Source organism: Pseudopodoces humilis, chromosome 2, assembly GCF_049639895.1.
Source record: "Pseudopodoces humilis isolate 2021_Gansu_Grassland_sample_001 chromosome 2, ASM4963989v1, whole genome shotgun sequence".
Taxonomy (NCBI): domain Eukaryota; kingdom Metazoa; phylum Chordata; class Aves; order Passeriformes; family Paridae; genus Pseudopodoces; species Pseudopodoces humilis.
The window spans coordinates 67694625-67708294 of NC_142201.1; positions in this window are offsets into that span (position 1 = coordinate 67694625).

Here is a 13670-nt window from a genome sequence, read left to right on the forward strand (position 1 = left end):
AGTATGAAGGAGGGTAAGTAGGAGGCTTGAAAAGGTCACACCAAGGCTGCAATTTCCAAATGAGTGTGAAGGAACTGGATGCCTTAACACCCTCCAACTTAAATACTGAGTCTTGGCTGTTAATGGAGTGCACTGTAAAACTGTGTTTTCTTTACCTATTCAAGGAGAATTGGAGGGACAGATCTCTTAATGTTAAGCAGGAGAAAACTTTTTGGCTGTGAAGGCTGTTCTTCCACACAGGAAGGTTGCTGGCAGAAAATGACAGCTTGTGGACAAACCGAATCAGAGTGACTGCAACAACAAAAACATGGAGGAAGGGAAATGCAGCCTCAGATGAAAATGAGACAGTAAATAGAGAAATAACTAGTCTGAGGCATCCATACGTTTCCTGGACTCACATCCCTCCTTTTCCAGCATTTTGCTGAGCATCATAGCAATATTCAAGCCATTATTACATTAAGAAGTCTTTTGGCTTTTCTGCTTGCAAAAATAGTCATCACTTGTAAATTGAAGGCATCACTCTCTTATCTGGTATGCAGCCAGAAGGTCTGGAAGCAATAGAAGAAGTGTGAACTTTCTCCTTCATCTCAGAGAACATTAACTTCAAAGCCAAGCCATAAACTTTCAGATGTAATGACTATTTGTCCAAAAGAGAACCACATCAGCTTGATCAATGAGTGAAAGGTATAAAACACAGAGGTTACATTTGCTAAACACTTGGGAAAAATGTGTGGTTATGCTGGGGTGTGTGTGGAAGGGGGAGTGATTACTTAGTTATTTGGGCAGGCAGGCCCAAGAGGCAGTGTCAGGATTGTTGTGGGTGGTTATAGGCCCAGCACTGAGTGGTTTCTGTCTCAGAGGAGGCTGGGCTGCCATGTCAGAGTGTGCTCCAGCACGCCCATGGCTGCAGACCTTCATCACCGAGTGGGGGCCCTGTGGCTGTGCTGGCAGCCACACTACTCTGATTTTCCAATATACCATGGGAGAAAATATCTCTCCTTTCAGCTGCTCAGACAAAGCAAACAAAGCATTCAGGACCAGCAGCACTTCCTCCTGTCCTTGCTCCAGCTGTGCGAATGCTGACTGGAGAAAACCCCCTGTGGGTGCACTGCCTTGTCCCCTGAGCATCGCTGAGCTCCAAGACACAGGGTCCAGCAGTGCTAACACAGCCAGAGAGGTGTGCTCAGAGATTTCAGACACCTTTGGTAAGACTCCCCACATCCTTCTTCCTGTTTTTTAAACATGCTTTCCATTTTTCTGATGAAAGTTCCATGGAATTATTAGAATAACAGTGTCTTTTTGTTTCCATGGCTTGCATATGAGTAATTTAAAGGGACAAAAATTTATAAGATGTGACTTTTTTGCCAAGGAAAAACTGTTGCCCTTCCTGATAGCTCCCCTTCTCCACTCACCCATTAGGGCTTCCAGGAGGAATCTGGACCCCATCCTCTCGCTGGGCAGTGGGTGTGTGATCCTTGTGCATGACACACGGTGCTCAGAGAGGGCACTTTGTAGTGTTAATCAACTGATTAGTGAAAGTGTTTTTAGAAGGGGTAGTTGGGAAGACTTGCTGCTGGGCACTGGCTTCTGCTTGCCAGGGCTCCAGGGCTGGGGAATGAGGCCCAGACCTGTGTGATTCCTGTCTGACGATGGAGAGGAGGAAGTGACAGAGTATGAAGAGAGATTTTGAAAGGTCTGTAACATCTTCTGCCAACATCTTTTTTGGATCAGCCCTGTATGAACAAGTGAGATCCCGGAAGAGCCGTGTCATCCTTAAGGACAGCTAGGCTTGCTGGGGGGCAGCTCCATTTGGGATGGGAGGCAAAGGGTTGCTGCCACTGCAGGGGGATAAAGAAATATTGGTGGGGTTGCTGGCTCCACAGGCTTTGACAACATCCTGGTTTCCCCCTGTGTCATGCTTGTCTGTCCCCTAATTCCTCTGTGAAGTGCCAAAATGCCTCTATGGGGAACCAGGGAACAAACTTGAGCCCTTCTTGCTCACTACATGTTTTTGTGTCCCCAAATCTCTGCTGGAGTGAATGGAACTGGTGGGGTCTACTCAGGTAGTAGACCTGAGTACACCATACAGATGGTGTTGGGAGGAGATGGTGGCTCAGCTCCTTAAGTTTCTACCTGCCCCTAGATGTGCCCTGGCCTCCAGAAGCTGAATTATCTTCTCCAGGCTGTCCCCTCTACCCTCCTGAATTCCATACTGAGTTCCTCCCAGCATCCTGGGGAACAAGCCGTGGGGACAGCCATGAAATGCTGGAGCTGGGGGTATTTGTGGGGGTTGAGATGACATTCTGGAAATGTAAAGAACAACTGCATGCTGAATCCATCTGGTCACTCTTCTCCTCATGGCATATCATCTGCCCCACTTTTGTCCCAGTGGAGACACCAGGGACAAGGGCAGGTAATAGTGGGCAGAGGTGGGGCGAGAGGAGCAACAGGAGGGCAGTTAAATAATTTATTTCAAAGGGCAGATGGCTTTACCCAGGTAAAACCAGTGCAATGCTTCAAGGCTTCACATTCAGCAGATCCCCAAAGGTATTGGTGAAGCAGTACTCAGCCTCCCCTGCAACACCTCTGCTTGAGGAGGCAGCTGGATGCTGGGCTCCTTTTCCACTGTGGAGCTGTACCTGTGCTTTGTAGGTGTGTTGTGTATTTAGGTCCAGTCCCTTGCAAAGGGATCCACTGTAACAACCCCCTTTTATGTGCCTGGAGTCCCATTTTCTACCTCAGGATCATGTCCTGTGCTTCAAAGCACACGGGGAGCAGTGACCTGTTTTATTGCATGGTCATAAAGCAGTGGCCCTCCTCTGCTCCTGTGTGAATAATAAATAGTAGTTATATTGTTATATTTTTACATGGAGGCCTGCCAGAGGCTCTTTTTGAATATGAGTCTCAAGATTTACTCTGAGAAAAAGGAAGCAGAAAACAAGAATCCTGACAGTTTTCTACCTGGCTGTGCAGCTGTGCTGAGAGAGGTGCCCTGCAGATCAAAGGGAACCCGCTCCTGTTCTCCCCAGGTGCTGTGATGCTTCCCCTATTAGAGCAGGTATTGGTTATCAGGCAGCAGCGCTAAGAACAGCACAAATGTGCACTTTGCTCTCCAGAGGTTATGGCAGCCAGAAGGATGCCAGATTAGATTTAGGAAAGCACATATGGATGTATTGCCTTCTTCAGCCTTGCACTATTTCTTAAAATCCTCTGTTGCTCTGGAGGAAGACAGAAAGCACGGCTGTGGACAATCACAGCTGCAGAAGCATAATTGCAATTGCTGTCTCAGAGCTGCTTAGTGCTTCTGATAATCCTTGAGACCCACAGCGAGTCACTACAGGATGAAGGGAGAGCATTTTGGGGCAGGAATACAGCACAGGAACAGCTCTGCAGAAGAACTGAAAAAAAACCCCACCTCTAGTTTACATTTCACTGACGGCAAAGATGCTCTGAGGCAGCACCAGCACAAGTTCAGACTTAACCCCAGACTTCCTGCTCTGGGATTTCAGGTGTTTGGAAAGTGTCTCCAGCACCAAGTCCTATACCATGTCTTCCCCTGAGATGCCACCATAGCTCATCTCTCAACCCAGTCACTGGACAGAACTACAGCTCCAGTCCACTGACAGCAAATCCCACCAGTTCACTTCATATGTTCACAGCGGTGTTTAGCTTCTGGGGAGGTAAACAGGGAGGTGACAGGAGTGAAGTCTCGTTTCAGTATTGGCATCAACTGTGCTTCAGCAAAACCTCCTTCTAAGCCCCATACACTGCGTAACAGATGGCACATCTGTTTCTATTTCCAGGGTGATCTCACTAATCACTTTTTAAGAATCCAGCATCCAGGGTTAATCAGCACGAGCTGAATTATAGTAAAGGTTCCTACAGCAGTGGAAAAATCCTGTGTAACTTCCTTTCCTCAAGTTATCATCTTGGATAGTGGGGTTTATCCTCTGCCTGAATTCTCCCCAAATCCTCATGATCCCTGCATGATCTCTTTTCAAAGAGCTTCTGCCTTTTAGGGCCTTTGTCTATTTGACAAGACAGATCTTCCAATAGTTGATTTTCTGTTTGGCAGTCAAACTAAAGGCAAAAGAAGCATGATACAGGTCAACCCCAGAACCCTCATGGGAGTGGAAAGGGAGATTCCTACAGAAACTTTGCCCTCAGCCACAAGGCCTATGAAAAGAAGCTATCACCCACTACCATTCACTGCCTACAACACAGCCTCAGAGCACACAGGATGCAAGTTCAAACCCCTTCTGTTTCTCATATGGGAAATATTTTAAAAAAGCTTTCCTGGAAGCAGTATCACACCCAGTGTGCCAGGCAGCACCAGAGGAATGTTGAGGTGGAGCACAGAGAGGCAGGAGACTGGCTGTGCCTACACTGCTCAGCACAAAGACCAGGGTAGAGTGGTACCTCTGGGCTCACAGGCACTGTGCCTTAGAGCTTGCTTCCCAAGGAGAACATTTACCTTGGAAACAGCTGCTTGGAGTGATCCAAACCAGAGCCTCAGAGTTTGAGGAGAGCCCAGCAGACAATGAGCACAAATCCAGGGCTGGAGTCCACCTCTTCTTTGCTGGTGATGCAGCCATGCCTGTCAGATGTGCCTACAATGTCAGAAACAACTCCCCAGCTGACTGGGGAGCTTGACATCCTTGATTGTTCCCATAGTGTTGGTCAACACACACCTATGCTGTCCTCTGCACTGGGAAAAGCAGCTCCCTCTGGCTACCAAGCAGTGCTGCTCTAGGCACGGATACTCCTGGGATAACTTGCAAGAGCTACATCAACAAACTCTGTCTCATTTCCCTTGTGATGTTCCTCCAGCATGGTCTCACAATCCTTTTCATCCTCCAGCTCTCCTGAACACTCTCATGCCTCAGTCCAGGCCTTGCTACACATCTTATGGAATTCCAGCAGTGGTCAGCTACAGCATCATCTTCCTGACCATTTTATGCTGGGATAAAAAAAACCACCAAACTTACAAAAATACTGATGTGCTTTTAGGTCAATAGGCACAACACACAGGACCAAGCTAAGCTGGAGTCAAGTGCCATGGTATGCTGTGAAATCTGGTCTCTTTTTTGTTGGCTGGCCCTGAGCTCTGAAACAACTGGTCTTCTCTACTACCTACCAGATCCCAGGCTCGCTCTTTGGGGCTGGCAGTTTAGTCCTGCAGGTATTCCTGCTCTGTCTGGTCCAATAAACTGTAAATAATTATACCTCGAGCAAGAGCATAAGGAGAGCCCCATTGCAGGCTGTCCTGTGGTTTGGCCACACTCTGAAGATACAGCATATCAGGTAAATCCTTGCTCCAGCTGAGGTTTCCTTTTGAGATCAGCTTAAAAAAAAAAAAAAAAAGTTAAAAAAATCCCCAAACCAACAAAGCAAGCCTTTTTATGTTTCTAATTTTTGGGGCTAATTCTGATGAACAATTTGCACACCAATTGGCAGATAGCTTCAGTCAACCAGAAACTGCTTTTCAGTGAGTAAGCTGTACTTCAGACATCATTAGCTCTACTGTACTCCCTTACCACTGCCACTGGAGAGGGAAGGGATACTGCAGGTACTGCTTCATGTATGATCACTGCTGCCCTGGCTCTAACGTAGCCACCAGGTGGTCTTTCACCCTCTGCCTGCTCTTCTGCTTGCAGACATTAAGCACCTTCAGCAGTTACCATCTCTCACTCTGGGCAGCTTCCTCCTCAGTTGCACCTTTCCTACTGCTGTCAGAATGGCCATGGCAAGTCTGTCAAGACTCGCTCACTTAATTTCCTTATTGAGGATTGTTAGTTACTATTATTGATGATTCTATATGCTCCTTTCAGGACACAAATCTTTATGATCCCATCAGGTTATGCCATCTGCTCTCTGTTAGAATGTAAACACCTTTTTAGGGACAGGTACACACACAACAATGGGCAATGTTTGTTACCAGGACACAGCAGTGGGGCTCCACTGGTGGCATAGCTGAGAATGGTCACAAGTCACAGCATCACAGAATGGCTTGAGTTGGAAGGGACCTTAAAGATAATTTAGTTCCAACCTCCCATTGTGGGCATGGATGCCAGCCACTAGATCAGGCTGCTCATAGACCTGGGGTGTTCTCTGAGGACAAACCACTTGGCCCTGATTTTTTGCCACCTCCAACACCATATGCACCAGCATCTCCCAGAGCCCACTGGAGCCATTACAGGCTGATGAAAGGGTGGCTGGAGCACTGGTAGGGTGAGCACAGCCAGTGGGGGTAACAGCCATATGTTTGTGGGCATGCTTCTTTTAAAGATGATTTATTTTAGCAGGACTTTCACAGTGGGCAGCTGGCAGTGGCAGCCAGCAGACATGGCAGTGTCCAGGCTCTGCTTAGAGACTAACAAAGAAACTCAGGGGCTGGCAACAGGCTCCTGGAACCCTTTAGGGTAACCCTTTGGTTAACCCTGCTTTGGCTGACCTTGCTCAAGTAGAGGACTTGGCCTAGGTGATCTCCAGAGGTGCCTTCCAACCTCAGTCTTTCAGTGAGACTTATTTAAACCTCTGGCATAAAGCACAGATTGGATATTCAGGTGTATATATTCAAGTATTCTATAAATTCTCAACTCAGTACAAGAAATTTGGCTTTCAAGTCCAACAGCACATTGAAGCTTTACCAGGCTGTAAGGCCAGAGTTTCATGAGAGTTTTAACAACCTAACAAACCAGAGAAGTAAAAAACATGCCATGCAAGTCAGATGTTTCTATGCAATGACCATATGATCCCAAGTTTCTCAAACAAAACCATTTGCTGTCAGGACAGAGTGGAGCCAAATCAGTGTGATTCAAGTTTTTAGAGTAAATTTTGTAAAATATCAGGAGTTACTTAGTGCCACCCAGTGTTGGCAGCTAGAAAAAGGAAGGTTAAATATGGTTACAACTGGGTGTAGCCCAGTGAAACCGGTAAAAAATCCAGCTCTTGCTTTCTGTATCAGGGGTAAGTAATGTCACAGAAGCTGGGTAGCACCAGCATTCAGGGGTAGGTGTCCCAGAGCTGAAATGAAATTTAGCCATCTTGTTAAAAAAACCCCAAGCTTCTACTTTTTATATTCACTTTTCAAAGCAGGTAATCAGTTTGAGATGCAGATGGTCTCTGTTGTCACAAGACTCACTCTCCTAGTCTGAGTGAGAAAGTTGTGCTGACTTTTCTGGTCAGATGTTCAGGAATTTAGATGAGACACAACTATATAAACTGTGTCTCTTTCCTAGAATAAATAGAGTACAGTTAAACATGACTCTTTTCCCCCTTCCTGCTTTTGTCTCAGGTGCTGCACATGACTTGCCTTTTCCTTGAAGCCTTTAAAATTACACAGGATCTCGTGTATATCAGGCATGGAAGTACTCTCCCAGTTATGAACTTTGGATTGAATTGCAATGCTGAATCCAATTGAATTTGGATTGCAGTGCTGAAGAATTGCATGTCTGCTTTTGCCCTTCAAAGGACTGTAGAAATCACAGAATGGTTTGGTTTGGGAGGGGCCTTAAAGATCATCCAGTTCCAACTCTCCTGCCATGAGCAGGGACACCTTCAACTAGACCAGACTGCTCAAAGCCCCATTCAACCTGGCCTGGAACACTTCCATATAAAGCTAGTTGAGTGTCATGGTCCCATTTAACAGATGTGGAAAGTGAGATGCCAACAGGCATTCTCATCACAGCCCCATCACCAAGATGGGATGGAGGAGATCTGGAGCCAAGAACTCAAGTGGGAAAGAAAGGAAGGGGAAATCAAGGCCTGAAGATGCCTCAAAACCACCAGTTGTTGGCAGGATGAGGGCATCCCAGGGTTGTGGGGAAGAGAGGTGCCACTCCTCACCTGTAGTGGCAGAGAAACATTCCTTCTACCATTTTGGACTCTTTCACTCTGCCCTGAAGTACTCTCACTGCCCAGAGGAGAAAAAAGACAACAGAGGTTTGAGTGGTTCTCTGCTGGTTCTTTATTTCATCCCTAGAAGATGAGTCTCTCGACTGACACAGGAGTTTATCTCAGATTAATACAACAAAAAAGCAACAGTGAAGTGAAGGGTGGCTGCCCTCTGAAACAACCTCACTTCCATGAGCTGCCGCACTGGTGATCCATGCTTCTGGGTATAAGGACAGGCATTTTTACTTTTTTCTCCTTACTTATGGAGCCATCTATCTCCCAGTCACAGAACCTATCCCTGGGATTTGTGCTTGGTGACAAGTCTCCTTTCTCACTTACCTTTCACTGTTTACTGCACTGGGAAACAGGCCAGGCAGTATGGCCACAGGTCACAAGTCAAAAACTCCTCATCTGGGGCAAAACACATTTGGGGTGGGTTTTTTTCTATTCTCACCAGTCCTGTGAGGTTCCTGGAGGACCTGGGAGCTGGGCTAGCTCTGCTGGCTTCTGTTGGAAGACCTCCACTATCACTAATTGCATCTGCATTTCTCACTAGGGCCCTACATGTCCTAAGTGCTCTCCATGCTCTCCACAGCTATGCGAACCTCAGTCTCTCTCCCACAGAACTCACAGTTTAAAGCACAGGGTGGGAAATCACTAATTCCTGTGATGGCTGCTCAGCCTTTGCCTCAGGAATTAATGAAAAAGAGAATTTTCTCTAAGAGTGCCACAGGACACAGTGTGAACAGCGAAAGTTGGTAGAGGAAGGAGAGCAGACAAATACAGCAATCTTGGAAAAAAAAAAAACAAAACAACAAAAACAACAGTATCTGTGTGTATCCCTTCAGTTAGGAAGGTTTACAAAGTAGCTTCACAATGAGAAACAGTGCCTGCTCCGGAGGTTTTACAGACCCAGCAATCAGAAGCAAATAGCAGGAAGGGGAAAGGCAGAAGCAGGAGATCTATGAGTCCCTGCCTTACACGGAGCAACTGTGCTCAGTTTGCAGGTCCTAGGCATTTTTAAACCTATAAATAAACCGGGGACGTTAATGATGCCATTAATCTCCGCTGGCCGGCGTCCCAGCTATTTTCAGTGGCGGGGTTACCTTGCCTCTCCCAGCAGAAGTAGGTCTCGAGGGGAGGGTCGGGCGAGCAGCGCGGATGGATGCCGTGTGCCCGGGGCCGGGGCCACCGCCCTGGGCGGGAGGACACTGCCGCGGTCCTTGGCAGCCCACCAGGAGGAGGTGTCCCGAGCGCCAGCCCTCCTGGCTCCCAGCCTGCGGGGAAACACGAAAACAGACGTCAGATAATAAACAGCGACAAAAAGCAGAGTGTTGCCGGCTGCGGAGGGAGGCAGGTGACTGCTGCTGCCTGCAGCCCCTACGGCAGAGATGCCATCTTCATCTCCTACAAGGAGATACTCCCGATGGAGACCTTTTGCTCCTCTGGAGCTGCTGGGAGCCTGCTCCCCCACCTCCGTCTTTCCAAGGACAGAAAGTGGCAGAACTCGGAGCTACGGAATAGAGGAAGGGGCAAGCCAGGGCATCCCAGCATGCTGGTCCAGGGCAGGAAAGGGCTGGGTGCAGGTCCCTGCGGGGAACAAGGTCTGCCCTGAGACAGCTTCTTGCCTCTCACACCACTGCAGGCAGAGGGGGAGAAGAGCTCCCTTTCTTTTCCACTCAGGAGGAGAAGGAATGTCATGCACTTGGATGGTAAAGGCTGTTTTTTATCCTTCCTCCTGGAAGGAGAGAAGCTCCAGGACAGCATCTGCTTGGGAAAAGAGCAGCCCAGCATTTGCCCTCAGTACTTACATGGCACCTAGAGCTAGTTTGCCAGTGGGCAGTGTAGCCCTGAGGTTCATCTTACTAAAGCACCTCTTACAGATGCTTGCCTCATCTTACAAAGTATACCATGCTTTTGTTTATTTTACTATTTCTGTTATGATATGCCAGGAAAAAATTTATTCCTGACAGTAAATGAGGTTCACACTCACTGGAAATAGGCACCTTTGAAAACCACATCTACACATTGCTTTCCTTCCACCTGCCCCCTCAGGTATCCAAGATGGTCAGATACCACCACATAGGGTTAGAGAAATTACTGTTCCTGTACCACCAGAAAATAACACTGGCCAACTTTTTATTTTCTATTCTGCAATGAGCTCAAGTTGCTGAGACATTCACCAAATAATATTACAAAAGAATTGTTCACATGGTGGTACCAGGTGACATTTGGCTACTGTAGATATTAGGACTTATTCTTCCAAAGCATTCAGTGGCACAGGACTTTCCCCCCAATCTTCTCAGAAAATACACCCTGTTTTCTGTTCTTTGTGTTGCTTAGTATTGTTTCTTGAATTCTTAATATCTATAGTGGTCTGACTGCCAGTTGCTCATAATGTATCATCTAGAAAGAATTAAGAAAAATTTGGATGCTTTTCTTATCTTCTTACAATGATATTTTGGGGCCAGAGGCAGCAATTTCTCTGTGAAAGATCCACCCACTCTGTGAAAGATCCACTTGACATGGCTTGCATCTCACAAACAATACAACCTGTTTACTCTCAGGAACAGCTGAGAAATGCATTTCATTTACTTGAGTTTTGCTGTTGTGTCTCAACTACATCCAATGGACAATCTGAAAGCACTACTTATGGTACAGCTTCCCTGCTGCAGTTGCTGTCTGGCCTCTTTTAGGGATCATGCAGGATATGACCATTTGAAGGTCTCTGGAAGCCTGGGTTGTTTGTGCACAGAAAAATTTGGTTCTGCCTACAGCCACTTTGACAACCAGAGACACACCTGGATCCTTCCCTGTTCACTGGCTCTGATGTGAAGTGATGTGAAGTGTGGCTATGGCAATCTGAGTGACAATTGACAGGAAGTTTCTTTCCTGCTTTAATGAGTCTACACAGTGTTAAGCCATTTTTTGCAAAGCTGTCACAAAGGCTCCCAACTGATCCCTACTGCCTGTTACTGGTACTCTGAGGAGCCCATCAGCCCCATCACTCTCTTGAGATGCTGCTTTCCCACACCTGCTGATGAAGGGCAGCAAGGAGCAGGCGCTGCAGTGATTCTTTGGCTCCACAGAGTGTCTGCTGGTCACATGCCCAGCAGCTTTGGCAGACTTGGTGCAGTTGTTATTAACTCCTCATCTCTACTTGTGGACTTTTCTGGATAGTTGCTAGGATGAGAATCTTCTTTATCAATGGAATTTCATCAGTTGGGTTTGCTTGCCATACACTAGCTTGTCAAATTCAGAGATACAGCCATCTAAATCATACTGGTATAAACTGCAACAACATCACTCTCAGGAGGAAAGTGGGGGGAAAAATATCCCCTCAGAGGTATTCTGTGTCTGGAGAAACTGCATGTCCAAAAAGAACCAGCTTGCAGTTACAATTTTGCACAAGACACAGGGAGATACTCCAGATAGTCTTAACATTCACCTTGACAAAGTAATCAGCTTGTCAAGCAAAGGAGGTTATTGTGGCCAGAGTGGTAATGGAAGATAACTAATACTATTAATCTGCAGCATCAGTCAAATAGGGATTTAAAATATTACAGGAGAGGAGATCTGAAGTGTTAGAGAAGAAAACATATACACAGGAGTGAAGACAGCAGCATGTGACAGCCAAAAATGGAAAATAAATGCTAGAAATGTTTCATATTGACCCAAATAAATAACAACCTCAAATGAAGTGGTTTAGGCTTGTTTCATATGGTTAAGATATAGGCTAGCCTGGTCTCAGGCTAGTAATTTGCTCTCCCTAGAATGACATAAAAGGCATCCGTTTATCTTGGCCATGAAAATGTCATTGTCAGATGTCAGCTGAGCTCACTATGGACAGGTCACCTATCTCCTCCCAGCTTCAGAGGAGACCCATAAATCACTGTCCCCCAAACATCATACATCTGTACATCCTGAGTGGTTATACCTTCTCCTCCCTGAAGTGCTTGAGTTGTCTCAGAAGGCAAAGACCTTCCCTATTCCTGGAAAATTCTGCTAGAGAAAAATGTCACTGCTAGTAGTAGTGATAATCTCTGCATCCCCCTGAGCCCTCAGAGGGTTACATTCAAAGTGACTTTCATGGCAATTCCAGGTACAAGAATTCCTTCTTGCTGACCCTGCTGCTCACCCACCCCAGAGCATGGCTTCTGCTGGGACAGCTCTTCCTGGCACCAAGAGGGAAGTGCCAAGGTCCAGTGCCCAGAATGAACCAGTCAGAAATAAAATCCAGTGAAAAATTGCTGCTGCTTAGAAATAATCACCAAAGAAAAGAACCAACTCAGAGAATTCCCTGCTTGGCATGCCAATGATGAGGTAATACACTGAAACTCAGAGGTAGGAGGGAGCAGCTAGAGCAGGAGTGAGCACTGCTGCCAAAGATTTGCTTCAAACTAAAGCCAGTGTTTCCACATTTCCACAAAGATGGAGAGAAGGGTGACAGTGTCTCAGATGGGCAATAGCTGGATTGAGGTGGAGCTTAGCCGTGCACCAAGGCTTGAGTGAACCATACATGCAACCTCTGACTGACTACACTGGTGTTTCCAGGGAGGCCTGAGGCCTCACATCAATCTGCAGATTTAGGAGAGCAAGAAAAGTAGTGATTTATCAGATCAGTCACAGAAATGTGAAAATCTGTCTTGGTAATGTTAACAATTAACTCTAATATTTGCCTGAGGAAAAGGGTCCTGAAGCCTTTCTTCTGGGATGCTCAGGTATGTGGCAGTGGAAGCTATTGTTGCCTTTTGTAGGACCAGAACAATGCTGTGCTGGCAGGCAAGAAAATAATGTGGCTCCCCCAGACCTAAGTGAGTGCTGAGCAGGACACAAGAACACTGGAAATCCCCCAGCTACACAAACATGATATTCCATTGCACCGCTGAAGCAGCAGAGCCTCCTCCTGCTGCTGCTCTGAGCAGTCTGTGATCACTGGTTTGGGTTTCTCAGAGACCTGGAGGATATATTAGATGGTTGTGAGATTCAGTCTCTAATTAGGTCCCTGTAGTGGTGAGATTGCTTCCTTTATAATCACTCAGTGGGAACTGGTACTTTATCCTCTGTACTCAAATTTTTATATCTTTCACCCTCATTTTCCCTCCAATGCCCAGAGTCTCCAGTCCACTGGATGACAGCTGCAAAAGCCTCTGACATTCACTTTAAGGACGATTCTTTTCAGCTGCTTCACATTTCCTTTTGACAAGCTCTTCCAGTGATATTTACTGCAACTAATGAATTAACTCACAGCTGGACCACTTGCTAGCCTTTTCAGTCCAGAGCTGTTTTAAATCTTGATTAGCTGTTATGATTTGTAAATCTCATAGAACTGCTAAGACCAAGATTTCCTGTCTCACACTGTGATCAGGAGACTGTTCCCAGTCATGCAGAGCAGTAGTACACAGGCATTAGGCATTCAGGGGTACTCTACCTCTGCAGCAGGTTGCAAAACAGTGTATGATCCACAGGAAGTAGTTCAATTTACAAGGAAAGTTATTTGGATAACTTTGTTTGGATATTTTGGATAACGTAGTGTATTGGTTTTGCATGGCCTGCTTTTTGGTAGCAGGGGGGCCACAGAGGTGGCTTGTCTGAGAAGCTGCTGAAAGCTTCCACCATGTCTGGCAGACATGCTGCTGGCCAAAGCTGGGCCAACTAGAAAGGTTGCTAATGCCTCCATGATAACAGATTTAAGAAGAAAATCAAAACAAAGTGACACGCTCATGCAGTGTTAATTCCAGCCAGAGAAGAAGAGGAGGTGAGAACGTGTGAGG